Source organism: Engystomops pustulosus, chromosome 9, assembly GCF_040894005.1.
Source record: "Engystomops pustulosus chromosome 9, aEngPut4.maternal, whole genome shotgun sequence".
Taxonomy (NCBI): domain Eukaryota; kingdom Metazoa; phylum Chordata; class Amphibia; order Anura; family Leptodactylidae; genus Engystomops; species Engystomops pustulosus.
Window position 1 is genome coordinate 61,375,675 of NC_092419.1, and position 23,380 is coordinate 61,399,054.

Below are 23,380 nucleotides of genomic sequence, written 5' to 3' on the forward strand. Positions count from 1 at the left end.
AATGCAGTTTAAGGCTTGGCAAGTACCAGCATGGGAGACTGGCTTGGAATCCCAAGTTCTGGTGACCTTTTTGAACCTGAAAATTGTATTAGTTTCTATATGAGATAGTAGAAGAAGGTTCAAATTGAACAACTGCTGTCAACGGCCATTCTAAGCTGAATGTGCGTGCTCTTGTCAGATCGCAGCAGCGATGCAGCTTAAGGCTTGGCAAGTACCAGCATGGGAGACTGGCTGGGAATCCCAAGTTCTGTTGACCTTTTTGAACCTGAAAATTGTGTTAGTTTCTCTATGAGATAGTAAAAGAAGGTTCAAATTGAAAAGCTGCTGTCAACGGCAATTCTAAGCTGAATGTGCCTGCTCTCGTCAGATCGCAGCAGCAATGCAGCTTAAGGCTTGGCAAGTACCAGCATGGGAGACTGGCTGGGAATCCCAAGTTCCGTTGACCTTTTTGAACCTGAAAATTGTGTTAGTTTCTCTATGAGATAGCAAAAGAAGGTTCAAATTGAACAGCTGCTGTCAACGGCCATTCTAAGCTGAATGTGCCTGCTCTCGTCAGATCGCAGCAGCAATGCAGCTTAAGGCTTGGCAAGTACCAGCATGGGAGACTGGCTGGGAATCCCAAGTTCTGTTGACCTTTTTTAACCTGAAAATTGTGTTAGTTTCTCTATGAGATAGTAAAAGAAGGTTCAAATTGAACAGCTGCTGTCAACGGCCATTCTAAGCTGAATGTGCCTGCTCTCGTCAGATCGCAGCAGCAATGCAGCTTAAGGCTTGGCAAGTACCAGCATGGGAGACTGGCTGGGAATTCTAAGTTCCGTTGACCTTTTTGAACCTGAAAATGTGTTAGTTTCTCTATGAGATAGTAAAAGAAGGTTCAAATTGAACAGCTGCTGTCAACGGCCATTCTAAGCTGAATGTGCCTGCTCTCGTCAGATCGCAGCAGCAATGCAGCTTAAGGCTTGGCAAGTACCAGCATGGGAGACTGGCTGGGAATTCCAAGTTCCGTTGACCTTTTTGAACCTGAAAATGTGTTAGTTTCTCTATGAGATAGTAAAAGAAGGTTCAAATTGAACAGCTGCTGTCAACGGCCATTCTAAGCTGAATGTGCCTGCTCTCGTCAGATTGCAGCAGCAATGCAGCTTAAGGCTTGGCAAGTACCAGCATGGGAGACTGGCTTGGAATCCCAAGTTCTGGTGACCTTTTTGAACCTGAAAATTGTGTTAGTTTCTCTATGAGATAGCAAAAGAAGGTTCAAATTGAACAACTGCTGTCAATGGCCATTCTAAGCTGAATGTGCGTGCTCTTGTCAGATCGCAGCAGCGATGCAGCTTAAGGCTTGGCAAGTACCAGCATGGGAGACTGGCTGGGAATCCCAAGTTCTGTTGACCTTTTTGAACCTGAAAATTGTGTTAGTTTCTCTATGAGATAGTAAAAGAAGGTTCAAATTGAACAGCTGCTGTCAACGGCCATTCTAAGCTGAATGCGCCTGCTCTCGTCAGATCGCAGCAGCAATGCAGCTTAAGGCTTGGCAACTACCAGCATGGGAGACTGGCTTGGAATCCCAAGTTCTGGGGACCTTTTTGAACCTGAAAATTGTGTTAGTTTCTCTATGAGATAGCAAAAGAAGGTTCAAATTGAACAGCTGCTGTCAACGGCCATTCTAAGCTGAATGTGCCTGCTCTTGTCAGATTGCAGCAGCAATGCAGCTTAAGGCTTGGCAAGTACCAGCATGGGAGACTGGCTTGGAATCCCAAGTTCTGGTGACCTTTTTGAACCTGAAAATTGTTATAGTTTCTATAAGAGATAGTAGAAGAAGGTTCAAATTGAACAACTGCTGTCAATGGCCATTCTAAGCTGAATGTGCGTGCTCTTGTCAGATCGCAGCAGCTTAAGGCTTGGCAAGTACCAGCATGGGAGCCTGGCTGGGAATCCCAAGTTGTGTTGACCTTTTTGAACCTGAAAATTGTGTTAGTTTCTCTATGAGATAGTAAAAGAAGGTTCAAATTGAACAGCTGCTGTCAACAGCCATTCTAAGCTGAATGTGCCTGCTCTCGTCAGATCGCAGCAGCAATGCAGCTTAAGGCTTGGCAAGTACCAGCATGGGAGACTGGCTGGGAATCCCAAGTTCCGTTGACCTTTTTGAACCTGAAAATTGTGTTAGTTTCTCTATGAGATAGCAAAAGAAGGTTCAAATTGAACAGCTGCTGTCAACGGCCATTCTAAGCTGAATGTGCCTGCTCTCGTCAGATCGCAGCAGCAATGCAGCTTAAGGCTTGGCAAGTACCAGCATGGGAGACTGGCTGCGAATCCCAAGTTCCGTTGACCTTTTTGAACCTGAAAATTGTGTTAGTTTCTCTATGAGATAGTAAAAGAAGGTTCAAATTGAACAGCTGTTGTCAACGGCCATTCTAAGCTGAATGTGCCTGCTCTCGTCAGATCGCAGCAGCAATGCAGCTTAAGGCTTGGCAAGTACCAGCATGGGAGACTGGCTGGGAATCCCAAGTTCTGTTGACCTTTTTTAACCTGAAAATTGTGTTAGTTTCTCTATGAGATAGTAAAAGAAGGTTCAAATTGAACAGCTGCTGTCAACGGCCATTCTAAGCTGAATGTGCATGCTCTCGTCAGATCGCAGCAGCAATGCAGCTTAAGGCTTGGCAAGTACTAGCATGGGAGACTGGCTTGGAATCCCAAGTTCTGGTGACCTTTTTGAACCTGAAAATTGTGTTAGTTTCTATATGAGATAGTAGAAGAAGGTTCAAATTGAACAACTGCTGTCAACGGCCATTCTAAGCTGAATGTGTGTGCTCTTGTCAGATCGCAGCAGCGATGCAGCTTAAGGCTTGGCAAGTACCAGCATGGGAGACTGGCTGGGAATCCCAAGTTCTGTTGACCTTTTTGAACCTGAAAATTGTGTTAGTTTCTCTATGAGATAGTAAAAGAAGGTTCAAATTGAAAAGCTGCTGTCAACGGCAATTCTAAGCTGAATGTGCCTGCTCTCGTCAGATCGCAGCAGCAATGCAGCTTAAGGCTTGGCAAGTACCAGCATGGGAGACTGGCTGGGAATCCCAAGTTCCGTTGACCTTTTTGAACCTGAAAATTGTGTTAGTTTCTCTATGAGATAGCAAAAGAAGGTTCAAATTGAACAGCTGCTGTCAACGGCCATTCTAAGCTGAATGTGCCTGCTCTCGTCAGATCGCAGCAGCAATGCATCTTAAGGCTTGGCAAGTACCAGCATGGGAGACTGGCTGGAAATCCCAAGTTCTGTTGACCTTTTTTAACCTGAAAATTGTGTTAGTTTCTCTATGAGATAGTAAAAGAAGGTTCAAATTGAACAGCTGCTTTCAACGGCCATTCTAAGCTGAATGTGCCTGCTCTCGTCAGATCGCAGCAGCAATGCAGCTTAAGGCTTGGCAAGTACCAGCATGGGAGACTGGCTGGGAATTCCAAGTTCCGTTGACCTTTTTGAACCTGAAAATGTGTTAGTTTCTCTATGAGATAGTAAAAGAAGGTTCAAATTGAACAGCTGCTGTCAACGGCCATTCTAAGCTGAATGTGCCTGCTCTCGTCAGATTGCAGCAGCAATGCAGCTTAAGGCTTGGCAAGTACCAGCATGGGAGACTGGCTGGGAATCCCAAGTTCTGTTGACCTTTTTGAACCTTAAAATTGTGTTAGTTTCTCTATGAGATAGTAAAAGAAGGTTCAAATTGAACAGCTGCTGTCAACGGCCATTCTAAGCTGAATGTGCCTGCTCTCGTCAGATCGCAGCAGCAATGCAGCGTAAGGCTTGGCAAGTACCAGCATGGGAGACTGGCTGGGAATCCCAAGTTCTGTTGACCTTTTTGAACCTGAAAATTGTGTTAGTTTCTCTATGAGATAGCAAAAGAAGGTTCAATTTGAACAGCTGCTGTCAACTGCCATTCTAAGCTGAATGTGCGTGCTCTTGTCAGATTGCAGCAGCGATTCAGCTTAAGGCTTGGCAAGTACCAGCAAGGGAAACTGGCTGGGAATCCCAAGTTCTGGTGAGCTTTTTGAACCTGAAAATTGTGTTAGTTTCTCTATGAGATAGTAGAAGAAGGTTCAAATTGAACAGCTGCAGTCAACTGCCATTCTAAGCTGAATGTGCCTGCTCTCGTCAGATCGCAGCAGCAATGCAGCTTAAGGCTTGGCAAGTACTAGCATGGGAGACTGGCTTGGAATCCCAAGTTCTGGTGACCTTTTTGAACCTGAAAATTGTGTTAGTTTCTCTATGAGATAGCAAAAGAAGGTTCAAATTGAACAGCTGCTGTCAACGGCCATTCTAAGCTGAATGTGCCTGCTCTTGTCAGATTGCAGCAGCAATGCAGCTTAAGGCTTGGCAAGTACCAGCATGGGAGACTGGCTTGGAATCCCAAGTTCTGGTGACCTTTTTGAACCTGAAAATTGTGTTAGTTTCTATAAGAGATAGTAGAAGAAGGTTCAAATTGAACAACTGCTGTCAATGGCCATTCTAAGCTGAATGTGCGTGCTCTTGTCAGATCGCAGCAGCTTAAGGCTTGGCAAGTACCAGCATGGGAGACTGGCTGGGAATCCCAAGTTGTGTTGACCTTTTTGAACCTGAAAATTGTGTTAGTTTCTCTATGAGATAGTAAAAGAAGGTTCAAATTGAACAGCTGCTGTCAACAGCCATTCTAAGCTGAATGTGCCTGCTCTCGTCAGATCGCAGCAGCAATGCAGCTTAAGGCTTGGCAAGTACCAGCATGGGAGACTGGCTGGGAATCCCAAGTTCCGTTGACCTTTTTGAACCTGAAAATTGTGTTAGTTTCTCTATGAGATAGCAAAAGAAGGTTCAAATTGAACAGCTGCTGTCAACGGCCATTCTAAGCTGAATGTGCCTGCTCTCGTCAGATCGCAGCAGCAATGCAGCTTAAGGCTTGGCAAGTACCAGCATGGGAGACTGGCTGCGAATCCCAAGTTCTGTTGACCTTTTTGAACCTGAAAATTGTGTTAGTTTCTCTATGAGATAGCAAAAGAAGGTTCAAATTGAACAGCTGCTGTCAACGGCCATTCTAAGCTGAATGTGCCTGCTCTCGTCAGATCGCAGCAGCAATGCAGCTTAAGGCTTGGCAAGTACCAGCATGGGAGACTGGCTGGGAATCCCAAGTTCTTTTGACCTTTTTTAACCTGAAAATTGTGTTAGTTTCTCTATGAGATAGTAAAAGAAGGTTCAAATTGAACAGCTGTTGTCAACGGCCATTCTAAGCTGAATGTGCCTGCTCTCGTCAGATCGCAGCAGCAATGCAGCTTAAGGCTTGGCAAGTACCAGCATGGGAGACTGGCTGGGAATCCCAAGTTCTGTTGACCTTTTTGAACCTGAAAATTGTGTTAGTTTCTCTATGAGATAGTAAAAGAAGGTTCAAATTGAACAGCTGCTGTCAACGGCCATTCTAAGCTGAATGTGCATGCTCTCGTCAGATCGCAGCAGCAATGCAGCTTAAGGCTTGGCAAGTACTAGCATGGGAGACTGGCTTGGAATCCCAAGTTCTGGTGACCTTTTTGAACCTGAAAATTGTGTTAGTTTCTATATGAGATAGTAGAAGAAGGTTCAAATCGAACAAGTGCTGTCAACGGCCATTCTAAGCTGAATGTGTGTGCTCTTGTCAGATCGCAGCAGCGATGCAGCTTAAGGCTTGGCAAGTACCAGCATGGGAGACTGGCTGGGAATCCCAAGTTCTGTTGACCTTTTTGAACCTGAAAATTGTGTTAGTTTCTCTATGAGAAAGTAAAAGAAGGTTCAAATTGAAAAGCTGCTGTCAACGGCAATTCTAAGCTGAATGTGCCTGCTCTCGTCAGATCGCAGCAGCAATGCAGCTTAAGGCTTGGCAAGTACCAGCATGGGAGACTGGCTGGGAATCCCAAGTTCTGTTGACCTTTTTTAACCTGAAAATTGTGTTAGTTTCTCTATGAGATAGTAAAAGAAGGTTCAAATTGAACAGCTGTTGTCAACGGCCATTCTAAGCTGAATGTGCCTGCTCTCGTCAGATCGCAGCAGCAATGCAGCTTAAGGCTTGGCAAGTACCAGCATGGGAGACTGGCTGGGAATCACAAGTTGTGTTGACCTTTTTGAACCTGAAAATTGTGTTAGTTTCTCTATGAGATAGTAAAAGAAGGTTCAAATTGAACAGCTGCTGTCAACAGCCATTCTAAGCTGAATGTGCCTGCTCTCGTCAGATCGCAGCAGCAATGCAGCTTAAGGCTTGGCAAGTACCAGCATGGGAGACTGGCTGGGAATCCCAAGTTCCGTTGACCTTTTTGAACCTGAAAATTGTGTTAGTTTCTCTATGAGATAGCAAAAGAAGGTTCAAATTGAACAGCTGCTGTCAACGGCCATTCTAAGCTGAATGTGCCTGCTCTCGTCAGATCGCAGCAGCAATGCAGCTTAAGGCTTGGCAAGTACCAGCATGGGAGACTGGCTGCGAATCCCAAGTTCCGTTGACCTTTTTGAACCTGAAAATTGTGTTAGTTTCTCTATGAGATAGCAAAAGAAGGTTCAAATTGAACAGCTGCTGTCAACGGCCATTCTAAGCTGAATGTGCCTGCTCTCGTCAGATCGCAGCAGCAATGCAGCTTAAGGCTTGGCAAGTACCAGCATGGGAGACTGGCTGGGAATCCCAAGTTCTGTTGACCTTTTTTAACCTGAAAATTGTGTTAGTTTCTCTATGAGATAGTAAAAGAAGGTTCAAATTGAACAGCTGTTGTCAACGGCCATTCTAAGCTGAATGTGCCTGCTCTCGTCAGATCGCAGCAGCAATGCAGCTTAAGGCTTGGCAAGTACCAGCATGGGAGACTGGCTGGGAATCCCAAGTTCTGTTGACCTTTTTTAACCTGAAAATTGTGTTAGTTTCTCTATGAGATAGTAAAAGAAGGTTCAAATTGAACAGCTGCTGTCAACGGCCATTCTAAGCTGAATGTGCATGCTCTCGTCAGATCGCAGCAGCAATGCAGCTTAAGGCTTGGCAAGTACTAGCATGGGAGACTGGCTTGGAATCCCAAGTTCTGGTGACCTTTTTGAACCTGAAAATTGTGTTAGTTTCTATATGAGATAGTAGAAGAAGGTTCAAATTGAACAACTGCTGTCAACGGCCATTCTAAGCTGAATGTGTGTGCTCTTGTCAGATCGCAGCAGCGATGCAGCTTAAGGCTTGGCAAGTACCAGCATGGGAGACTGGCTGGGAATCCCAAGTTCTGTTGACCTTTTTGAACCTGAAAATTGTGTTAGTTTCTCTATGAGATAGTAAAAGAAGGTTCAAATTGAAAAGCTGCTGTCAACGGCAATTCTAAGCTGAATGTGCCTGCTCTCGTCAGATCGCAGCAGCAATGCAGCTTAAGGCTTGGCATGTACCAGCATGGGAGACTGGTTGGGAATCCCAAGTTCCGTTGACCTTTTTGAACCTGAAAATTGTGTTAGTTTCTCTATGAGATAGCAAAAGAAGGTTCAAATTGAACAGCTGCTGTCAACGGCCATTCTAAGCTGAATGTGCCTGCTCTCGTCAGATCGCAGCAGCAATGCAGCTTAAGGCTTGGCAAGTACCAGCATGGGAGACTGGCTGGGAATCCCAAGTTCTGTTGACCTTTTTTAACCTGAAAATTGTGTTAGTTTCTCTATGAGATAGTAAAAGAAGGTTCAAATTGAACAGCTGCTGTCAACGGCCATTCTAAGCTGAATGTGCCTGCTCTCGTCAGATCGCAGCAGCAATGCAGCTTAAGGCTTGGCAAGTACCAGCATGGGAGACTGGCTGGGAATTCCAAGTTCCGTTGACCTTTTTGAACCTGAAAATGTGTTAGTTTCTCTATGAGATAGTAAAAGAAGGTTCAAATTGAACAGCTGCTGTCAACGGCCATTCTAAGCTGAATGTGCCTGCTCTCGTCAGATTGCAGCAGCAATGCAGCTTAAGGCTTGGCAAGTACCAGCATGGGAGACTGGCTGGGAATCCCAAGTTCTGTTGACCTTTTTGAACCTTAAAATTGTGTTAGTTTCTCTATGAGATAGTAAAAGAAGGTTCAAATTGAACAGCTGCTGTCAACGGCCATTCTAAGCTGAATGTGCCTGCTCTCGTCAGATCGCAGCAGCAATGCAGCGTAAGGCTTGGCAAGTACCAGCATGGGAGACTGGCTGGGAATCCCAAGTTCTGTTGACCTTTTTGAACCTGAAAATTGTGTTAGTTTCTCTATGAGATAGCAAAAGAAGGTTCAATTTGAACAGCTGCTGTCAACTGCCATTCTAAGCTGAATGTGCGTGCTCTTGTCAGATTGCAGCAGCGATTCAGCTTAAGGCTTGGCAAGTACCAGCAAGGGAAACTGGCTGGGAATCCCAAGTTCTGGTGAGCTTTTTGAACCTGAAAATTGTGTTAGTTTCTCTATGAGATAGTAGAAGAAGGTTCAAATTGAACAGCTGCTGTCAACGGCCATTCTAAGCTGAATGTGCCTGCTCTCGTCAGATCGCAGCAGCAATGCAGCTTAAGGCTTGGCAAGTACCAGCATGGGAGACTGGCTGGGAATCCCAAGTTCCGTTGCCCTTTTTGAACCTGAAAATTGTGTTAGTTTCTCTATGAGATAGTAAAAGAAGGTTCAAATTGAACAGCTGCTGTCAACGGCCATTCTAAGCTGAATGTGCCTGCTCTCGTCAGATCGCAGCAGCTTAAGGCTTGGCAAGTACCAGCATGGGAGACTGGGTAGGAATCCCAAGATCCGTTGACCTTTTTGAACCTTAAAATTGTGTTATTTTCTCTATGAGATAGCAAAAGAAGGTTCAATTTGAACAGCTGCTGTCAACTGCCATTCTAAGCTGAATGTGCGTGCTCTTGTCAGATTGCAGCAGCGATTCAGCTTAAGGCTTGGCAAGTACCAGCAAGGGAAACTGGCTGGGAATCCCAAGTTCTGGTGAGCTTTTTGAACCTGAAAATTGTGTTAGTTTCTCTATGAGATAGCAAAAGAAGGTTCAAATTGAACAGCTGCTGTCAACGGCCATTCTAAGCTGAATGTGCCTGCTCTCGTCAGATCGCAGCAGCAATGCAGCTTAAGGCTTGGCAAGTACCAGCATGGGAGACTGGCTGCGAATCCCAAGTTCCGTTGACCTTTTTGAACCTGAAAATTGTGTTAGTTTCTCTATGAGATAGCAAAAGAAGGTTCAAATTGAACAGCTGCTGTCAACGGCCATTCTAAGCTGAATGTGCCTGCTCTCGTCAGATCGCAGCAGCAATGCAGCTTAAGGCTTGGCAAGTACCAGCATGGGAGACTGGCTGGGAATCCCAAGTTCTGTTGACCTTTTTTAACCTGAAAATTGTGTTAGTTTCTCTATGAGATAGTAAAAGAAGGTTCAAATTGAACAGCTGTTGTCAACGGCCATTCTAAGCTGAATGTGCCTGCTCTCGTCAGATCGCAGCAGCAATGCAGCTTAAGGCTTGGCAAGTACCAGCATGGGAGACTGGCTGGGAATCCCAAGTTCTGTTGACCTTTTTTAACCTGAAAATTGTGTTAGTTTCTCTATGAGATAGTAAAAGAAGGTTCAAATTGAACAGCTGCTGTCAACGGCCATTCTAAGCTGAATGTGCATGCTCTCGTCAGATCGCAGCAGCAATGCAGCTTAAGGCTTGGCAAGTACTAGCATGGGAGACTGGCTTGGAATCCCAAGTTCTGGTGACCTTTTTGAACCTGAAAATTGTGTTAGTTTCTATATGAGATAGTAGAAGAAGGTTCAAATTGAACAACTGCTGTCAACGGCCATTCTAAGCTGAATGTGTGTGCTCTTGTCAGATCGCAGCAGCGATGCAGCTTAAGGCTTGGCAAGTACCAGCATGGGAGACTGGCTGGGAATCCCAAGTTCTGTTGACCTTTTTGAACCTGAAAATTGTGTTAGTTTCTCTATGAGATAGTAAAAGAAGGTTCAAATTGAAAAGCTGCTGTCAACGGCAATTCTAAGCTGAATGTGCCTGCTCTCGTCAGATCGCAGCAGCAATGCAGCTTAAGGCTTGGCATGTACCAGCATGGGAGACTGGTTGGGAATCCCAAGTTCCGTTGACCTTTTTGAACCTGAAAATTGTGTTAGTTTCTCTATGAGATAGCAAAAGAAGGTTCAAATTGAACAGCTGCTGTCAACGGCCATTCTAAGCTGAATGTGCCTGCTCTCGTCAGATCGCAGCAGCAATGCAGCTTAAGGCTTGGCAAGTACCAGCATGGGAGACTGGCTGGGAATCCCAAGTTCTGTTGACCTTTTTTAACCTGAAAATTGTGTTAGTTTCTCTATGAGATAGTAAAAGAAGGTTCAAATTGAACAGCTGCTGTCAACGGCCATTCTAAGCTGAATGTGCCTGCTCTCGTCAGATCGCAGCAGCAATGCAGCTTAAGGCTTGGCAAGTACCAGCATGGGAGACTGGCTGGGAATTCCAAGTTCCGTTGACCTTTTTGAACCTGAAAATGTGTTAGTTTCTCTATGAGATAGTAAAAGAAGGTTCAAATTGAACAGCTGCTGTCAACGGCCATTCTAAGCTGAATGTGCCTGCTCTCGTCAGATTGCAGCAGCAATGCAGCTTAAGGCTTGGCAAGTACCAGCATGGGAGACTGGCTGGGAATTCCAAGTTCCGTTGACCTTTTTGAACCTGAAAATGTGTTAGTTTCTCTATGAGATAGTAAAAGAAGGTTCAAATTGAACAGCTGCTGTCAACGGCCATTCTAAGCTGAATGTGCCTGCTCTCGTCAGATCGCAGCAGCTTAAGGCTTGGCAAGTACCAGCATGGGAGACTGGGTAGGAATCCCAAGATCCGTTGACCTTTTTGAACCTTAAAATTGTGTTATTTTCTCTATGAGATAGTAAAAGAAGGTTCAAATTGAACAGCTGCTGTCAACGGCCATTCTAAGCTGAATGTGCCTGCTCTCGTCAGATCGCAGCAGCAATGCAGCGTAAGGCTTGGCAAGTACCAGCATGGGAGACTGGCTGGGAATCCCAAGTTCTGTTGACCTTTTTGAACCTGAAAATTGTGTTAGTTTCTCTATGAGATAGCAAAAGAAGGTTCAATTTGAACAGCTGCTGTCAACTGCCATTCTAAGCTGAATGTGCGTGCTCTTGTCAGATTGCAGCAGCGATTCAGCTTAAGGCTTGGCAAGTACCAGCAAGGGAAACTGGCTGGGAATCCCAAGTTCTGGTGAGCTTTTTGAACCTGAAAATTGTGTTAGTTTCTCTATGAGATAGTAGAAGAAGGTTCAAATTGAACAGCTGCAGTCAACTGCCATTCTAAGCTGAATGTGCCTGCTCTCGTCAGATCGCAGCAGCAATGCAGCTTAAGGCTTGGCAAGTACCAGCATGGGAGACTGGCTGGGAATCCCAAGTTCCGTTGACCTTTTTGAACCTGAAAATTGTGTTAGTTTCTCTATGAGATAGTAAAAGAAGGTTCAAATTGAACAGCTGCTGTCAACGGCCATTCTAAGCTGAATGTGCCTGCTCTCGTCAGATCGCAGCAGCTTAAGGCTTGGCAAGTACCAGCATGGGAGACTGGGTAGGAATTCCAAGATCCGTTGACCTTTTTGAACCTTAAAATTGTGTTATTTTCTCTATGAGATAGTAAAAGAAGGTTCAAATTGAACAGCTGCTGTCAACGGCCATTCTAAGCTGAATGTGCCTGCTCTCGTCAGATCGCAGCAGCAATGCAGCGTAAGGCTTGGCAAGTACCAGCATGGGAGACTGGCTGGGAATCCCAAGTTCTGTTGACCTTTTTGAACCTGAAAATTGTGTTAGTTTCTCTATGAGATAGCAAAAGAAGGTTCAATTTGAACAGCTGCTGTCAACTGCCATTCTAAGCTGAATGTGCGTGCTCTTGTCAGATTGCAGCAGCGATTCAGCTTAAGGCTTGGCAAGTACCAGCAAGGGAAACTGGCTGGGAATCCCAAGTTCTGGTGAGCTTTTTGAACCTGAAAATTGTGTTAGTTTCTCTATGAGATAGTAGAAGAAGGTTCAAATTGAACAGCTGCAGTCAACTGCCATTCTAAGCTGAATGTGCCTGCTCTCGTCAGATCGCAGCAGCAATGCAGCTTAAGGCTTGGCAAGTACCAGCATGGGAGACTGGCTGGGAATCCCAAGTTCCGTTGACCTTTTTGAACCTGAAAATTGTGTTAGTTTCTCTATGAGATAGTAAAAGAAGGTTCAAATTGAACAGCTGCTGTCAACGGCCATTCTAAGCTGAATGTGCCTGCTCTCGTCAGATCGCAGCAGCAATGCAGCTTAAGGCTTGGCAAGTACCAGCATGGGAGACTGGCTGGGAATCCCAAGTTCCGTTGCCCTTTTTGAACCTGAAAATTGTGTTAGTTTCTCTATGAGATAGTTAAAGAAGGTTCAAATTGAACAGCTGCTGTCAACGGCCATTCTAAGCTGAATGTGCCTGCTCTCGTCAGATCGCAGCAGCTTAAGGCTTGGCAAGTACCAGCATGGGAGACTGGGTAGGAATCCCAAGATCCGTTGACCTTTTTGAACCTGAAAATTGTGTTATTTTCTCTATGAGATAGTAAAAGAAGGTTCAAATTGAAGAGCTGCTGTCAACGGCCATTCTAAGCTGAATGTGCCTCCTCTTGTCAGATCACAGCAGCAATGCAGCTTAAGGCTTGGCAAGTACCAGCATGGGAGACTGGCTGGGAATCCCAAGTTCTGTTGACCTTTTTGAACCTGAAAATTGTGTTAGTTTCTCTATGAGATAGTAAAAGAAGGTTCAAATTGAACAACTGCTGTCAACGGCCATTCTAAGCTGAATGTGCCTGCTCTCGTCAGATCGCAGCAGCAATGCAGCTTAAGGCTTGGCAAGTACCAGCATGGGAGACTGGCTGGGAATTCCAAGTTCCGTTGATGTTTTTGAACCTGAAAATGTGTTAGTTTCTCTATGAGATAGCAAAAGAAGGTTCAAATTGAACAGCTGCTGTCAACGGCCAATCTAAGCTGAATGTGCCTGCTCTTGTCAGATCGCAGCAGCAATGCAGCTTAAGGCTTGGCAAGTACCAGCATGGGAGACTGGCTTGGAATCCCAAGTTCTGGTGACCTTTTTGAACCTGAAAATTGTGTTAGTTTCTATATGAGATAGTAGAAGAAGGTTCAAATTGAACAACTGCTGTCAACGGCCATTCTAAGCTGAATGTGCGTGCTCTTGTCAGATCGCAGCAGCGATGCAGCTTAAGGCTTGGCAAGTACCAGCATGGGAGACTGGCTGGGAATCCCAAGTTCCGTTGACCATTTTGAACCTGAAAATTGTGTTAGTTTCTCTATGAGATAGCAAAAGAAGGTTCAAATTGAACAGCTGCTGTCAACGGCCATTCTAAGCTGAATGTGCCTGCTCTTGTCAGATTGCAGCAGCAATGCAGCTTAAGGCTTGGCAAGTACCAGCATGGGAGACTGGCTGGGAATCCCAAGTTCTGGTGAGCTTTTTGAACCTGAAAATTGTGTTAGTTTCTCTATGAGATAGTAGAAGAAGGTTCAAATTGAACAGCTGCTGTCAACGGCCATTCTAAGCTGAATTTGCTTGCTCTCGTCAGATCGCAGCAGCAATGCAGCATAAGGCTTGGCAAATACTAGCATGGGAGACTGGCTGGGATTTCCAAGTTCCGTTGACCTTTTTGAACCTGAAAATGTGTTAGTTTCTCTATGAGATAGCAAAAGAAGGTTCAAATTGAACAGCTGCTGTCAACTGCCATTCTAAGCTGAATTTGCTTGCTCTCGTCAGATCGCAGCAGCAATGCAGCTTAAGGCTTGGCAAGTACCAGCATGGGAGACTAGCTGGGAATCCCAAGTTCCGTTGACCTTTTTGAACCTGAAATTGTGTTAGTTTCTCTATGAGATAGTAAAAGAAGGTTCAAATTGAACAACTGCTGTCAACGGCCATTCTAAGCTGAATGTGTGTGCTCTTGTCAGATCGCAGCAGCGATGCAGCTTAAGGCTTGGCAAGTACCAGCATGGGAGACTGGCTGGGAATCCCAAGTTCTGTTGACCTTTTTGAACCTGAAAATTGTGTTAGTTTCTCTATGAGATAGTAAAAGAAGGTTCAAATTGAAAAGCTGCTGTCAACGGCAATTCTAAGCTGAATGTGCCTGCTCTCGTCAGATCGCAGCAGCAATGCAGCTTAAGGCTTGGCAAGTACCAGCATGGGAGACTGGCTGGGAATCCCAAGTTCCGTTGACCTTTTTGAACCTGAAAATTGTGTTAGTTTCTCTATGAGATAGCAAAAGAAGGTTCAAATTGAACAGCTGCTGTCAACGGCCATTCTTATCTGAATGTGCCTGCTCTCGTCAGATCGCAGCAGCAATGCAGCTTAAGGCTTGGCAAGTACCAGCATGGGAGACTGGCTGGGAATCCCAAGTTCTGTTGACCTTTTTTAACCTGAAAATTGTGTTAGTTTCTCTATGAGATAGTAAAAGAAGGTTCAAATTGAACAGCTGCTGTCAACGGCCATTCTAAGCTGAATGTGCCTGCTCTCGTCAGATCGCAGCAGCAATGCAGCTTAAGGCTTGGCAAGTACCAGCATGGGAGACTGGCTGGGAATTCCAAGTTCCGTTGACCTTTTTGAACCTGAAAATGTGTTAGTTTCTCTATGAGATAGTAAAAGAAGGTTCAAATTGAACAGCTGCTGTCAACGGCCATTCTAAGCTGAATGTGCCTGCTCTCGTCAGATTGCAGCAGCAATGCAGCTTAAGGCTTGGCAAGTACCAGCATGGGAGACTGGCTGGGAATCCCAAGTTCTGTTGACCTTTTTGAACCTTAAAATTGTGTTAGTTTCTCTATGAGATAGTAAAAGAAGGTTCAAATTGAACAGCTGCTGTCAACGGCCATTCTAAGCTGAATGTGCCTGCTCTCGTCAGATCGCAGCAGCAATGCAGCTTAAGGCTTGGCAAGTACCAGCATGGGAGACTGGCTGGGAATTCCAAGTTCCGTTGACCTTTTTGAACCTGAAAATTGTGTTAGTTTCTCTATGAGATAGTAAAAGAAGGTTCAAATTGAACAGCTGCTTTCAACGACCATTCTAAGCTGAATGTGCCTGCTCTCGTCAGATCGCAGCAGAAATGCAGCTTAAGGCTTGGCAAGTACCAGCATGGGAGACTGGCTGGGAATCCCAAGTTCTGTTGACCTTTTTGAACCTGAAAATGTGTTAGTTTCTCTATGAGATAGTAAAAGAAGGTTCAAATTGAACAGCTGCTTTCAACGGCCATTCTAAGCTGAATGTGCGTGCTCTTGTCAGATCGCAGCAGCGATGCAGCTTAAGGCTTGGCAAGTAGCAGCATGGGAGACTGGCTTGGAATCCCAAGATTTGGTGACCTTTTTGAACCTGAAAATTGTGTTAGTTTCTCTATGAGATAGCAAAAGAAGGTTCAAATTGAACAGCTGCTGTCAAGGGCCATTCTAAGCTGAATGTGCCTGCTCTTGTCAGATTGCAGCAGCAATGCAGCTTAAGGCTTGGCAAGTACCAGCATGGGAGACTGGCTTGAAATACCAAGTTCTGGTGACCTTTTTGAACCTGAAAATTGTGTTAGTTTCTATATGAGATAGTAGAAGAAGGTTCAAATTGAACAACTGCTGTCAATGGCCATTCTAAGCTGAATGTGCCTGCTCTCGTCAGATCGCAGCAGCAATGCAGCTTAAGGCTTGGCAAGTACTAGCATGGGAGACTGGCTGGGAATCCCAAGTTCCGTTGACCTTTTTGAACCTGAAAATTGTGTTAGTTTCTCTATGAGATAATAAAAGAAGGTTCAAATTGAACAGCTGCTGTCAACGGCCATTCTAAGCTGAATGTGCGTGCTCTTGTCAGATCGCAGCAGCGATGCAGCTTAAGGCTTGGCAAGTACCAGCATGGGAGACTGGCTTGGAATCCCAAGTTCTGGTGACCTTTTTGAACCTGAAAATTGTGTTAGTTTCTCTATGAGATAGTAAAAGAAGGTTCAAATTGAACAGCTTCTCTCAACGGCCATTCTAAGCTGAATGTGCCTGCTCTCGTCAGATCGCAGCAGCAATGCAGCTTAAGGCTTGGCAAGTACCAGCATGGGAGACTGGCTGGGAATCCCAAGTTCCGTTGACCTTTTTGAACCTGAAAATTGTGTTAGTTTCTCTATGAGATAGCAAAAGGAGGTTCAAATTGAACAGCTGCTGTCAACGGCCATTCTAAGCTGAATTTGCCTGCTCTCGTCAGATCGCAGCAGCATTGCAACTTAAGGCTTGGCAAGTACCAGCATGGGAGACTGGCTGGGAATTCCAAGTTCCGTTGACCTTTTTGAACCTGAAAATGTGTTAGTTTCTCTATGAGATAGTAAAAGAAGGTTCAAATTGAACAGCTGCTGTCAACGGCCATTCTAAGCTGAATGTGCATGCTCTCGTCAGATCGCAGCAGCAATGCAGCTTAAGGCTTGGCAAGTACCAGCATGGGAGACTGGCTGGGAATCCCAAGTTCCGTTGACCTTTTTGAACCTGAAAATTGTGTTAGTTTCTCTATGAGATAGTAAAAGAAGGTTCAAATTGAACAGCTGCTGTCAACGGCCATTCTAAGCTGAATGTGCCTGCTCTCGTCAGATTGCAGCAGCAATGCAGCTTAAGGCTTGGCAAGTACCAGCATGGGAGACTGGGTAGGAATCCCAAGATCCGTTGACCTTTTTGAACCTGAAAATTGAGTTATTTTCTCTATGAGATAGTAAAAGAAGGTTCAAATTTAACAGCTGCTGTCAATGGCCATTCTAAGCTGAATGTGTGTGCTCTTTTCAGATCGCAGCAGCGATGCAGCTTAAGGCTTGGCAAGTACCAGCATGGGAGACTGGCTGGGAATCCCAAGTTCTGTTGACCTTTTTGAACCTGAAAATTGTGTTAGTTTCTCTATGAGATAGTAAAAGAAGGTTCAAATTGAAAAGCTGCTGTCAACGGCCATTCTAAGCTGAATTTGCCTGCTCTCGTCAGATCGCAGCAGCAATGCAACTTAAGGCTTGGCAAGTACCAGCATGGGAGACTGGCTGGGAATTCCAAGTTCTGTTGACCTTTTTGAACCTGAAAATGTGTTAGTTTCTCTATGAGATAGTAAAAGAAGGTTCAAATTGAACAGCTGCTGTCAACGGCAATTCTAAGCTGAATGTGCCTGCTCTCGTCAGATTGCAGCAGCAATGCAGCTTAAGGCTTGGCAAGTACCAGCATGGGAGACTGGCTGGGAATCCCAAGTTCTGTTGACCTTTTTGAACCTGAAAATTGTGTTAGTTTCTCTATGAGATAGCAAAAGAAGGTTCAAATTGAACAGCTGCTGTAAACGGCCATTCTAAGCTGAATGTGCGTGCTCTTGTCAGATCGCAGCAGCGATGCAGCTTAAGGCTTGGCAAGTACCAGCATGGGAGACTGGCTGGGAATCCCAAGTTCTGTTAACCATTTTTAACCTGAAAATTGTGTTAGTTTCTCTATGAGATAGTAAAAGAAGGTTCAAATTGAGCAGCTGCTGTCAATGGCCATTCTAAGCTGAAAGTGCCTGCTCTCGTCAGATCGCAGCAGCAATGCAGCTTAAGGCTTGGCAAGTACCAGCATGGGAGACAGGCTGGGAATCCCAAGTTCCGTTGACCTTTATGAACCTGAAAATTGTGTTAGTTTCTCTATGAGATAGCAAAAGAAGGTTCAAATTGAACAGCTGCTGTCAACGGCCATTCTAAGCTGAATGTGCCTGCTCTCGTCAGATCGCAGAAGCTTAAGGCTTGGCAAGTACAAGCATGGGAGACTGGCTGGGAATCCCAAGTTCCGTTGACCTTTTTGAACCTGAAAATTGTGTTAGTTTCTCTATGAGATAGTAAAAGAAGGTTCAAATTGAACAGCTGCTTTCAACGGCCATTCTAAGCTGAATGTGCCTGCTCTTGACAGATTGCAGCAGCAATGCAGCTTAAGGCTTGGCAAGTACCAGCATGGGAGACAGGCTGGGAATCCCAAGTTCCGTTGACCTTTATGAACCTGAAAATTGTGTTAGTTTCTCTATGAGATAGTAAAAGAAGGTTCAAATTGAACAGCTGCTGTCAATGGCCATTCTAAGCTGAATGTGCCTGCTCTCGTCAGATCACAGCAGCAATGCAGCTTAAGGCTTGGCAAGTACCAGCATGGGAGACTGGCTGGGAATCCCAAGTTCCGTTGACCTTTTTGAACCTGAAAATTGTGTTAGTTTCCCTATGAGATAGTAAAAGAAGGTTCAAATTAAAAAGCTGCTGTCAACGGCCATTCTAAGCTGAATGTGCGTGCTCTTGTCAGATCGCAGCAGCGATGCAGCTTAAGGCTTGGCAAGTTCCAGCATGGGAGACTGGCTGGAAATCCCAAGTTCTGGTGACCTTTTTGAACCTGAAAATTGTGTTAGTTTCTCTATGAGATAGTGGAAGAAGGTTCAAATTGAACAACTGCTGTCAACGGCCATTCTAAGCTGAATGTGTGTGCTCTTTTCAGATCGCAGCAGCGATGCAGCTTAAGGCTTGAAAAGTACCAGCATGGGAGACTGGCTGGGAATCCCAAGTTCTGTTGACCTTTTTGAACCTGAAAATTGTGTTAGTTTCTCTATGAGATAGTAAAAGAAGGTTCAAATTGAACAGCTGCTGTCAACGGCAATTCTAAGCTGAATGTGCCTGCTCTCGTCAGATCGCAGAAGCAATGCAGCTTAAGGCTTGGCAAGTACCAGCATGGGAGACAGGCTGGGAATCCCAAGTTCCGTTGACCTTTATGAACCTGAAAATCTTGTTAGTTTCTCTATGAGATAGCAAAAGAAGGTTCAAATTGAACAGCTGCTGTCAACGGCCATTCTAAGCTGAATGTGCGAGCTCTTGTCAGATCGCAGCAGCGATGCAGCTTAAGGCTTGGCAAGTACCAGCATGGGAGACTGGCTTGGAATCCCAAGTTCTGTTGACCTTTTTGAACCTGAAAATTGTGTTAGTTTCTCTATGAGATAGTAAAAGAAGGTTCAAATTGAACAGCTGCTGTCAACGGCCATTCTAAGCTGAATGTGCCTGCTCTCGTCAGATCGCAGAAGCTTAAGGCTTGGCAAGTACCAGCATGGGAGACTGGCTGGGAATCCCAAGTTCCGTTGACCTTTTTGAACCTGAATATTGTGTTAGTTTCTCTATGAGATAGTAAAAGAAGGTTCAAATTGAACAGCTGCTGTCAATGGCCATTCTAAGCTGAATGTGCCTGCTCTCGTCAGATCGCAGCAGCAATGCAGCTTAAGGCTTGGCAAGTACCAGCATGGGAGACTGGCTGGGAATCCCAAGTTCCGTTGACCTTTTTGAACCTGAAAATTGTGTTAGTTTCCCTATGAGATAGTAAAAGAAGGTTCAAATTAAAAAGCTGCTGTCAACGGCCATTCTAAGCTGAATGTGCGTGCTCTTGTCAGATCGCAGCAGCGATGCAGCTTAAGGCTTGGCAAGTTCCAGCATGGGAGACTGGCTGGAAATCCCAAGTTCTGGTGACCTTTTTGAACCTGAAAATTGTGTTAGTTTCTCTATGAGATAGTGGAAGAAGGTTCAAATTGAACAACTGCTGTCAACGGCCATTCTAAGCTGAATGTGTGTGCTCTTTTCAGATCGCAGCAGCGATGCAGCTTAAGGCTTGGAAAGTACCAGCATGGGAGACTGGCTGGGAATCCCAAGTTCTGTTGACCTTTTTGAACCTGAAAATTGTGTTAGTTTCTCTATGAGATAGTAAAAGAAGGTTCAAATTGAACAGCTGCTGTCAACGGCAATTCTAAGCTGAATGTGCCTGCTCTCGTCAGATCGCAGAAGCAATGCAGCTTAAGGCTTGGCAAGTACCAGCATGGGAGACTGGCTGGGAATCCCAAGTTCCGTTGACCTTTTTGAACCTGAAAATTGTGTTAGTTTCTCTATGAGATAGCAAAAGAAGGTTCAAATTGAACAGCTGCTGTCAACGGCCATTCTAAGCTGAATGTGCCTGCTCTCGTCAGATCGCAGCAGCAATGCAGCTTAAGGCTTGGCAAGTACCAGCATGGGAGACTGGCTGGGAATCCCAAGTTCTGTTGACCTTTTTTAACCTGAAAATTGTGTTAGTTTCTCTATGAGATAGTAAAAGAAGGTTCAAATTGAACAGCTGCTGTCAACGGCCATTCTAAGCTGAATGTGCCTGCTCTCGTCAGAACGTAGCAGCAATGCAGCTTAAGGCTTGGCAAGTACCAGCATGGGAGACTGGCTGGGAATCCCAAGTTCTGTTGACCTTTTTGAACCTGAAAATGTGTTAGTTTCTCTATGAGATACTAAAAGAAGGTTCAAATTGAACAGCTGCTGTCAACGGCCATTCTAAGCTGAATGTGCGTGCTCTTGTCAGATCGCAGCAGCGATGCAGCTTAAGGCTTGGCAAGTACCAGCATGGGAGACAGGCTTGGAATCCCAAGTTCTGGTGACCTTTTTGAACCTGAAAATTGTGTTAGTTTCTCTATGACATAGTAAAAGAAGGTTCAAATTGAACAACTGCTGTCAACGGCCATTCTAAGCTGAATGTGCGTGCTCTTGTCAGATCGCAGCAGCGATGCAGCTTAAGGCTTGGCAAGTACCAGCATGGGAGACTGGCTTGGAATCCCAAGTTCTGGTGACCTTTTTGAACCTGAAAATTGTGTTAGTTTCTATATGAGATAGTAGAAGAAGGTTCAAATTGAACAGCTGCTGTCAATGGCCATTCTAAGCTGAATGTGCCTGCTCTCATCAGATCGCAGCAGCAATGCAGCTTAAGGCTTGGCAAGTACCAGCATGGGAGACTGGCTGGGAATCCCAAGTTCTGTTGACCTTTTTGAACCTGAAAATTGTGTTAGTTTCTCTATGAGATAGTAAAAGAAGGTTCAAATTGAACAGCTGCTGTCAACGGCCATTCTAAGCTGAATTTGCGTGCTCTTGTCAGATCGCAGCAGCGATGCAGCTTAAGGCTTGGCAAGTTCCAGCATGGGAGACTGGCTGGGAATCCCAAGTTCTGTTGACCTTTTTGAACTTGAAAATTGTTTTAGTTTCTCTGTGAGATAGTAAAAGAAGGTTCAATTTGAAATGCTGCTGTCAACGGCCATTCTAAGGTGAATGTGCCTGCTCTTGTCAGATCGCAGCAGCAATGCAGCTTAAGGCTTGGCAAGTACCAGCATGGGAGACTGGCTGGGAATCCCAAGTTCCGTTGAGCTTTTTGAACCTGAAAATTGTGTTAGTTTCTCTATGAGATAGCAAAAGAAGGTTCAAATTGAACATCTGCTGTCAACGGCCATTCTAAGCTGAATGTGCGTGCTCTTGTCAGATCGCAGCAGCGATGCAGCTTAAGGCTTGGCAAGTTCCAGCATGGGAGACTGGCTGGGAATCCCAAGTTCTGGTGACTTTTTTGAACCTGAAAATTGTGTTAGTTTCTCTATGAGATAGTTAAAGAAGGTTCAAATTGAACAACTGCTGTCAACGGCCATTCTAAGCTGAATGTGTGTGCTCTTGTCAGATCGCAGCAGCGATGCAGCTTAAGGCTTGGCAAGTACCAGCATGGGAGACTGGCTGGGAATCCCAAGTTCTGTTGACCTTTTTGAACCTGAAAATTGTGTTAGTTTCTCTATGAGATAGTAAAAGAAGGTTCAAATTGAACAGCTGCTGTCAACGGCCATTCTAAGCTTAATGTGCCTGCTCTCGTCAGATCGCAGCAGCAATGCAGCTTAAGGCTTGGCAAGTACCAGCATGGGAGACTGGCTGGGAATCCCAAGTTCCGTTGACCTTTTTGAACCTGAAAATTGTGTTAGTTTCTGTATGAGATAGTAAAAGAAGGTTCAAATTGAAAAGCTGCTGTCAACGGCAATTCTAAGCTGAATGTGCGTGCTCTTGTCAGATCGCAGCAGCGATGCAGCTTAAGGCTTGGCAAGTACCAGCATGGGAGACTGGCTGGGAATCCCAAGTTCTGGTGACCTTTTTGAACCTGAAAATTGTGTTAGTTTCTCTATGAGATAGTAAAAGAAGGTTCAAATTGAACAGCTGCTGTCAACGGCAATTCTAAGCTGAATGTGCCTGCTCTCGTCAGATCGCAGCAGCAATGCAGCTTAAGGCTTGGCAAGTACCAGCATGGGATACTGGCTGGGAATCCCAAGTTCCGTTGACCTTTTTGAACCTGAAAATTGTGTTAGTTTCTCTATGAGATAGCAAAAGAAGGTTCAAATTGAACAGCTGCTGTCAACGGCCATTCTAAGCTGAATTTGCCTGCTCTCGTCAGATCGCAGCAGCAATGCAACTTAAGGCTTGGCAAGTACCAGCATGGGAGACTGGCTGGGAATTCCAAGTTCCGTTGACCTTTTTGACCCTGAAAATGTGTTAGTTTCTCTATGAGATAGTAAAAGAAGGTTCAAATTGAACAGCTGCTGTCAACGGCCATTCTAAGCTGAATGTGCCTGCTCTCGTCAGATCGCAGCAGCAATGCAGCTTAAGGCTTGGCAAGTACCAGCATGGGAGACTGGCTGGGAATCCCAAGTTCCGTTGACCTTTTTGAACCTGAAAATTGTGTTAGTTTCTCTATGAGATAGTAAAAGAAGGTTCAAATTGAACAGCTGCTGTCAACGGCCATTCTAGGCTGAATGTGCCTGCTCTCGTCAGTTCGCAGCAGCAATGCAGCTTAAGGCTTGGCAAGTATCAGCATGGGAGACTGGCTGGGAATCCCAAGTTCTGTTGACCTTTTTGAACCTGAAAATGTGTTAGTTTCTCTATGAGATAGTAAAAGAAGGTTCAAATTGAACAGCTGCTGTCAACGGCCATTCTAAGCTGAATGTGCGTGCTCTTGTCAGATCGCAGCAGCGATGCAGCTTCAGGCTTGGCAAGTACCAGCATGGGAGACTGGCTTGGAATCCCAAGTTCTGGTGACCTTTTTGAACCTGAAAATTGTGTTAGTTTCTCTATGAGATAGCAAAAGAAGGTTCAAATTGAACAGCTGCTGTCAAAGGCCATTCTAAGCTGAATGTGCCTGCTCTTGTCAGATTGCAGCAGCAATGCAGCTTAAGGCTTGGCAAGTACCAGCATGGGAGACTGGCTTGGAATCCCAAGTTCTGGTGACCTTTTTGAACCTGAAAATTGTGTTAGTTTCTATATAAGATAAAAGAAGAAGGTTCAAATTGAACAAGTGCTGTCAATGGCCATTCTAAGCTGAATGTGCCTGCTCTCGCCGGATCGCAGCAGCAATGCAGCTTAAGGCTTGGCAAGTACCAGCATGGGAGACTGGCTGGGAATCCCAAGTTCTGTTGCCCTTTTTGAACCTGAAAATTGTGTTAGTTTCTCTATGAGATAGTAAAAGAAGGTTCAAATTGAACAGCTGCTGTCAACGGCCATTCTAAGCTGAATGTGTGTGCTCTTGTCAGATCGCAGCAGTGATGCAGCTTAAGGCTTGGCAAGT

At 45.0% G+C, this 23,380-nt stretch overlaps 67 pseudogenes; all 67 read left to right on the top strand.

Moving 5' to 3' along the window:
- The first annotated feature begins 137 nt into the window (after window positions 1-137).
- On the top strand, window positions 138-256 carry LOC140097086 (5S ribosomal RNA; annotated as a pseudogene).
- Window positions 257-326: 70 nt separating this feature from the next.
- On the top strand, window positions 327-445 carry LOC140083798 (5S ribosomal RNA; annotated as a pseudogene).
- A 70-nt stretch (window positions 446-515) lies between these two features.
- Window positions 516-634, top strand: LOC140078739 (5S ribosomal RNA; annotated as a pseudogene).
- A 70-nt stretch (window positions 635-704) lies between these two features.
- Window positions 705-823, top strand: LOC140084673 (5S ribosomal RNA; annotated as a pseudogene).
- A 69-nt stretch (window positions 824-892) lies between these two features.
- On the top strand, window positions 893-1,011 carry LOC140080562 (5S ribosomal RNA; annotated as a pseudogene).
- A 1,006-nt stretch (window positions 1,012-2,017) lies between these two features.
- Window positions 2,018-2,136, top strand: LOC140090025 (5S ribosomal RNA; annotated as a pseudogene).
- Window positions 2,137-2,206: 70 nt separating this feature from the next.
- Window positions 2,207-2,325, top strand: LOC140088198 (5S ribosomal RNA; annotated as a pseudogene).
- A 70-nt stretch (window positions 2,326-2,395) lies between these two features.
- LOC140078741 (5S ribosomal RNA) lies at window positions 2,396-2,514 on the top strand (annotated as a pseudogene).
- A 448-nt stretch (window positions 2,515-2,962) lies between these two features.
- Window positions 2,963-3,081, top strand: LOC140083818 (5S ribosomal RNA; annotated as a pseudogene).
- A 70-nt stretch (window positions 3,082-3,151) lies between these two features.
- LOC140097898 (5S ribosomal RNA) lies at window positions 3,152-3,270 on the top strand (annotated as a pseudogene).
- Window positions 3,271-3,340: 70 nt separating this feature from the next.
- On the top strand, window positions 3,341-3,459 carry LOC140083398 (5S ribosomal RNA; annotated as a pseudogene).
- A 69-nt stretch (window positions 3,460-3,528) lies between these two features.
- On the top strand, window positions 3,529-3,647 carry LOC140089551 (5S ribosomal RNA; annotated as a pseudogene).
- A 70-nt stretch (window positions 3,648-3,717) lies between these two features.
- On the top strand, window positions 3,718-3,836 carry LOC140091507 (5S ribosomal RNA; annotated as a pseudogene).
- Window positions 3,837-4,654: 818 nt separating this feature from the next.
- LOC140090019 (5S ribosomal RNA) lies at window positions 4,655-4,773 on the top strand (annotated as a pseudogene).
- Window positions 4,774-4,843: 70 nt separating this feature from the next.
- LOC140090599 (5S ribosomal RNA) lies at window positions 4,844-4,962 on the top strand (annotated as a pseudogene).
- A 70-nt stretch (window positions 4,963-5,032) lies between these two features.
- On the top strand, window positions 5,033-5,151 carry LOC140094146 (5S ribosomal RNA; annotated as a pseudogene).
- Window positions 5,152-5,221: 70 nt separating this feature from the next.
- On the top strand, window positions 5,222-5,340 carry LOC140078742 (5S ribosomal RNA; annotated as a pseudogene).
- A 448-nt stretch (window positions 5,341-5,788) lies between these two features.
- Window positions 5,789-5,907, top strand: LOC140085450 (5S ribosomal RNA; annotated as a pseudogene).
- Window positions 5,908-5,977: 70 nt separating this feature from the next.
- Window positions 5,978-6,096, top strand: LOC140096424 (5S ribosomal RNA; annotated as a pseudogene).
- Window positions 6,097-6,166: 70 nt separating this feature from the next.
- LOC140090020 (5S ribosomal RNA) lies at window positions 6,167-6,285 on the top strand (annotated as a pseudogene).
- Window positions 6,286-6,355: 70 nt separating this feature from the next.
- LOC140088193 (5S ribosomal RNA) lies at window positions 6,356-6,474 on the top strand (annotated as a pseudogene).
- A 70-nt stretch (window positions 6,475-6,544) lies between these two features.
- Window positions 6,545-6,663, top strand: LOC140078743 (5S ribosomal RNA; annotated as a pseudogene).
- A 70-nt stretch (window positions 6,664-6,733) lies between these two features.
- LOC140078744 (5S ribosomal RNA) lies at window positions 6,734-6,852 on the top strand (annotated as a pseudogene).
- A 448-nt stretch (window positions 6,853-7,300) lies between these two features.
- LOC140092501 (5S ribosomal RNA) lies at window positions 7,301-7,419 on the top strand (annotated as a pseudogene).
- A 70-nt stretch (window positions 7,420-7,489) lies between these two features.
- On the top strand, window positions 7,490-7,608 carry LOC140078745 (5S ribosomal RNA; annotated as a pseudogene).
- A 70-nt stretch (window positions 7,609-7,678) lies between these two features.
- Window positions 7,679-7,797, top strand: LOC140080573 (5S ribosomal RNA; annotated as a pseudogene).
- Window positions 7,798-7,866: 69 nt separating this feature from the next.
- LOC140089553 (5S ribosomal RNA) lies at window positions 7,867-7,985 on the top strand (annotated as a pseudogene).
- A 70-nt stretch (window positions 7,986-8,055) lies between these two features.
- On the top strand, window positions 8,056-8,174 carry LOC140091509 (5S ribosomal RNA; annotated as a pseudogene).
- A 259-nt stretch (window positions 8,175-8,433) lies between these two features.
- On the top strand, window positions 8,434-8,552 carry LOC140084739 (5S ribosomal RNA; annotated as a pseudogene).
- A 440-nt stretch (window positions 8,553-8,992) lies between these two features.
- On the top strand, window positions 8,993-9,111 carry LOC140088194 (5S ribosomal RNA; annotated as a pseudogene).
- A 70-nt stretch (window positions 9,112-9,181) lies between these two features.
- LOC140078747 (5S ribosomal RNA) lies at window positions 9,182-9,300 on the top strand (annotated as a pseudogene).
- Window positions 9,301-9,370: 70 nt separating this feature from the next.
- Window positions 9,371-9,489, top strand: LOC140078748 (5S ribosomal RNA; annotated as a pseudogene).
- A 448-nt stretch (window positions 9,490-9,937) lies between these two features.
- Window positions 9,938-10,056, top strand: LOC140092502 (5S ribosomal RNA; annotated as a pseudogene).
- Window positions 10,057-10,126: 70 nt separating this feature from the next.
- LOC140078749 (5S ribosomal RNA) lies at window positions 10,127-10,245 on the top strand (annotated as a pseudogene).
- Window positions 10,246-10,315: 70 nt separating this feature from the next.
- On the top strand, window positions 10,316-10,434 carry LOC140080585 (5S ribosomal RNA; annotated as a pseudogene).
- A 69-nt stretch (window positions 10,435-10,503) lies between these two features.
- LOC140085604 (5S ribosomal RNA) lies at window positions 10,504-10,622 on the top strand (annotated as a pseudogene).
- Window positions 10,623-10,872: 250 nt separating this feature from the next.
- On the top strand, window positions 10,873-10,991 carry LOC140091510 (5S ribosomal RNA; annotated as a pseudogene).
- Window positions 10,992-11,250: 259 nt separating this feature from the next.
- LOC140092161 (5S ribosomal RNA) lies at window positions 11,251-11,369 on the top strand (annotated as a pseudogene).
- Window positions 11,370-11,620: 251 nt separating this feature from the next.
- Window positions 11,621-11,739, top strand: LOC140091511 (5S ribosomal RNA; annotated as a pseudogene).
- Window positions 11,740-11,998: 259 nt separating this feature from the next.
- LOC140092162 (5S ribosomal RNA) lies at window positions 11,999-12,117 on the top strand (annotated as a pseudogene).
- Window positions 12,118-12,187: 70 nt separating this feature from the next.
- On the top strand, window positions 12,188-12,306 carry LOC140084740 (5S ribosomal RNA; annotated as a pseudogene).
- Window positions 12,307-12,746: 440 nt separating this feature from the next.
- LOC140087046 (5S ribosomal RNA) lies at window positions 12,747-12,865 on the top strand (annotated as a pseudogene).
- Window positions 12,866-13,123: 258 nt separating this feature from the next.
- LOC140095857 (5S ribosomal RNA) lies at window positions 13,124-13,242 on the top strand (annotated as a pseudogene).
- Window positions 13,243-14,066: 824 nt separating this feature from the next.
- LOC140083819 (5S ribosomal RNA) lies at window positions 14,067-14,185 on the top strand (annotated as a pseudogene).
- Window positions 14,186-14,255: 70 nt separating this feature from the next.
- LOC140091554 (5S ribosomal RNA) lies at window positions 14,256-14,374 on the top strand (annotated as a pseudogene).
- Window positions 14,375-14,444: 70 nt separating this feature from the next.
- LOC140080597 (5S ribosomal RNA) lies at window positions 14,445-14,563 on the top strand (annotated as a pseudogene).
- Window positions 14,564-14,632: 69 nt separating this feature from the next.
- LOC140089554 (5S ribosomal RNA) lies at window positions 14,633-14,751 on the top strand (annotated as a pseudogene).
- Window positions 14,752-14,821: 70 nt separating this feature from the next.
- On the top strand, window positions 14,822-14,940 carry LOC140080610 (5S ribosomal RNA; annotated as a pseudogene).
- A 70-nt stretch (window positions 14,941-15,010) lies between these two features.
- LOC140098427 (5S ribosomal RNA) lies at window positions 15,011-15,129 on the top strand (annotated as a pseudogene).
- A 447-nt stretch (window positions 15,130-15,576) lies between these two features.
- On the top strand, window positions 15,577-15,695 carry LOC140081642 (5S ribosomal RNA; annotated as a pseudogene).
- Window positions 15,696-15,954: 259 nt separating this feature from the next.
- LOC140088338 (5S ribosomal RNA) lies at window positions 15,955-16,073 on the top strand (annotated as a pseudogene).
- A 258-nt stretch (window positions 16,074-16,331) lies between these two features.
- Window positions 16,332-16,450, top strand: LOC140089835 (5S ribosomal RNA; annotated as a pseudogene).
- A 448-nt stretch (window positions 16,451-16,898) lies between these two features.
- Window positions 16,899-17,017, top strand: LOC140094733 (5S ribosomal RNA; annotated as a pseudogene).
- A 69-nt stretch (window positions 17,018-17,086) lies between these two features.
- On the top strand, window positions 17,087-17,205 carry LOC140094792 (5S ribosomal RNA; annotated as a pseudogene).
- Window positions 17,206-17,464: 259 nt separating this feature from the next.
- Window positions 17,465-17,583, top strand: LOC140089259 (5S ribosomal RNA; annotated as a pseudogene).
- A 440-nt stretch (window positions 17,584-18,023) lies between these two features.
- Window positions 18,024-18,142, top strand: LOC140092454 (5S ribosomal RNA; annotated as a pseudogene).
- A 448-nt stretch (window positions 18,143-18,590) lies between these two features.
- Window positions 18,591-18,709, top strand: LOC140089194 (5S ribosomal RNA; annotated as a pseudogene).
- A 440-nt stretch (window positions 18,710-19,149) lies between these two features.
- Window positions 19,150-19,268, top strand: LOC140082405 (5S ribosomal RNA; annotated as a pseudogene).
- A 448-nt stretch (window positions 19,269-19,716) lies between these two features.
- LOC140078650 (5S ribosomal RNA) lies at window positions 19,717-19,835 on the top strand (annotated as a pseudogene).
- Window positions 19,836-19,905: 70 nt separating this feature from the next.
- On the top strand, window positions 19,906-20,024 carry LOC140078750 (5S ribosomal RNA; annotated as a pseudogene).
- A 70-nt stretch (window positions 20,025-20,094) lies between these two features.
- On the top strand, window positions 20,095-20,213 carry LOC140085293 (5S ribosomal RNA; annotated as a pseudogene).
- Window positions 20,214-20,660: 447 nt separating this feature from the next.
- On the top strand, window positions 20,661-20,779 carry LOC140081741 (5S ribosomal RNA; annotated as a pseudogene).
- An 826-nt stretch (window positions 20,780-21,605) lies between these two features.
- Window positions 21,606-21,724, top strand: LOC140083407 (5S ribosomal RNA; annotated as a pseudogene).
- A 259-nt stretch (window positions 21,725-21,983) lies between these two features.
- On the top strand, window positions 21,984-22,102 carry LOC140089968 (5S ribosomal RNA; annotated as a pseudogene).
- A 70-nt stretch (window positions 22,103-22,172) lies between these two features.
- LOC140093384 (5S ribosomal RNA) lies at window positions 22,173-22,291 on the top strand (annotated as a pseudogene).
- Window positions 22,292-22,360: 69 nt separating this feature from the next.
- On the top strand, window positions 22,361-22,479 carry LOC140087459 (5S ribosomal RNA; annotated as a pseudogene).
- Window positions 22,480-22,549: 70 nt separating this feature from the next.
- LOC140098595 (5S ribosomal RNA) lies at window positions 22,550-22,668 on the top strand (annotated as a pseudogene).
- The last annotated feature ends 712 nt before the right edge of the window (window positions 22,669-23,380 follow it).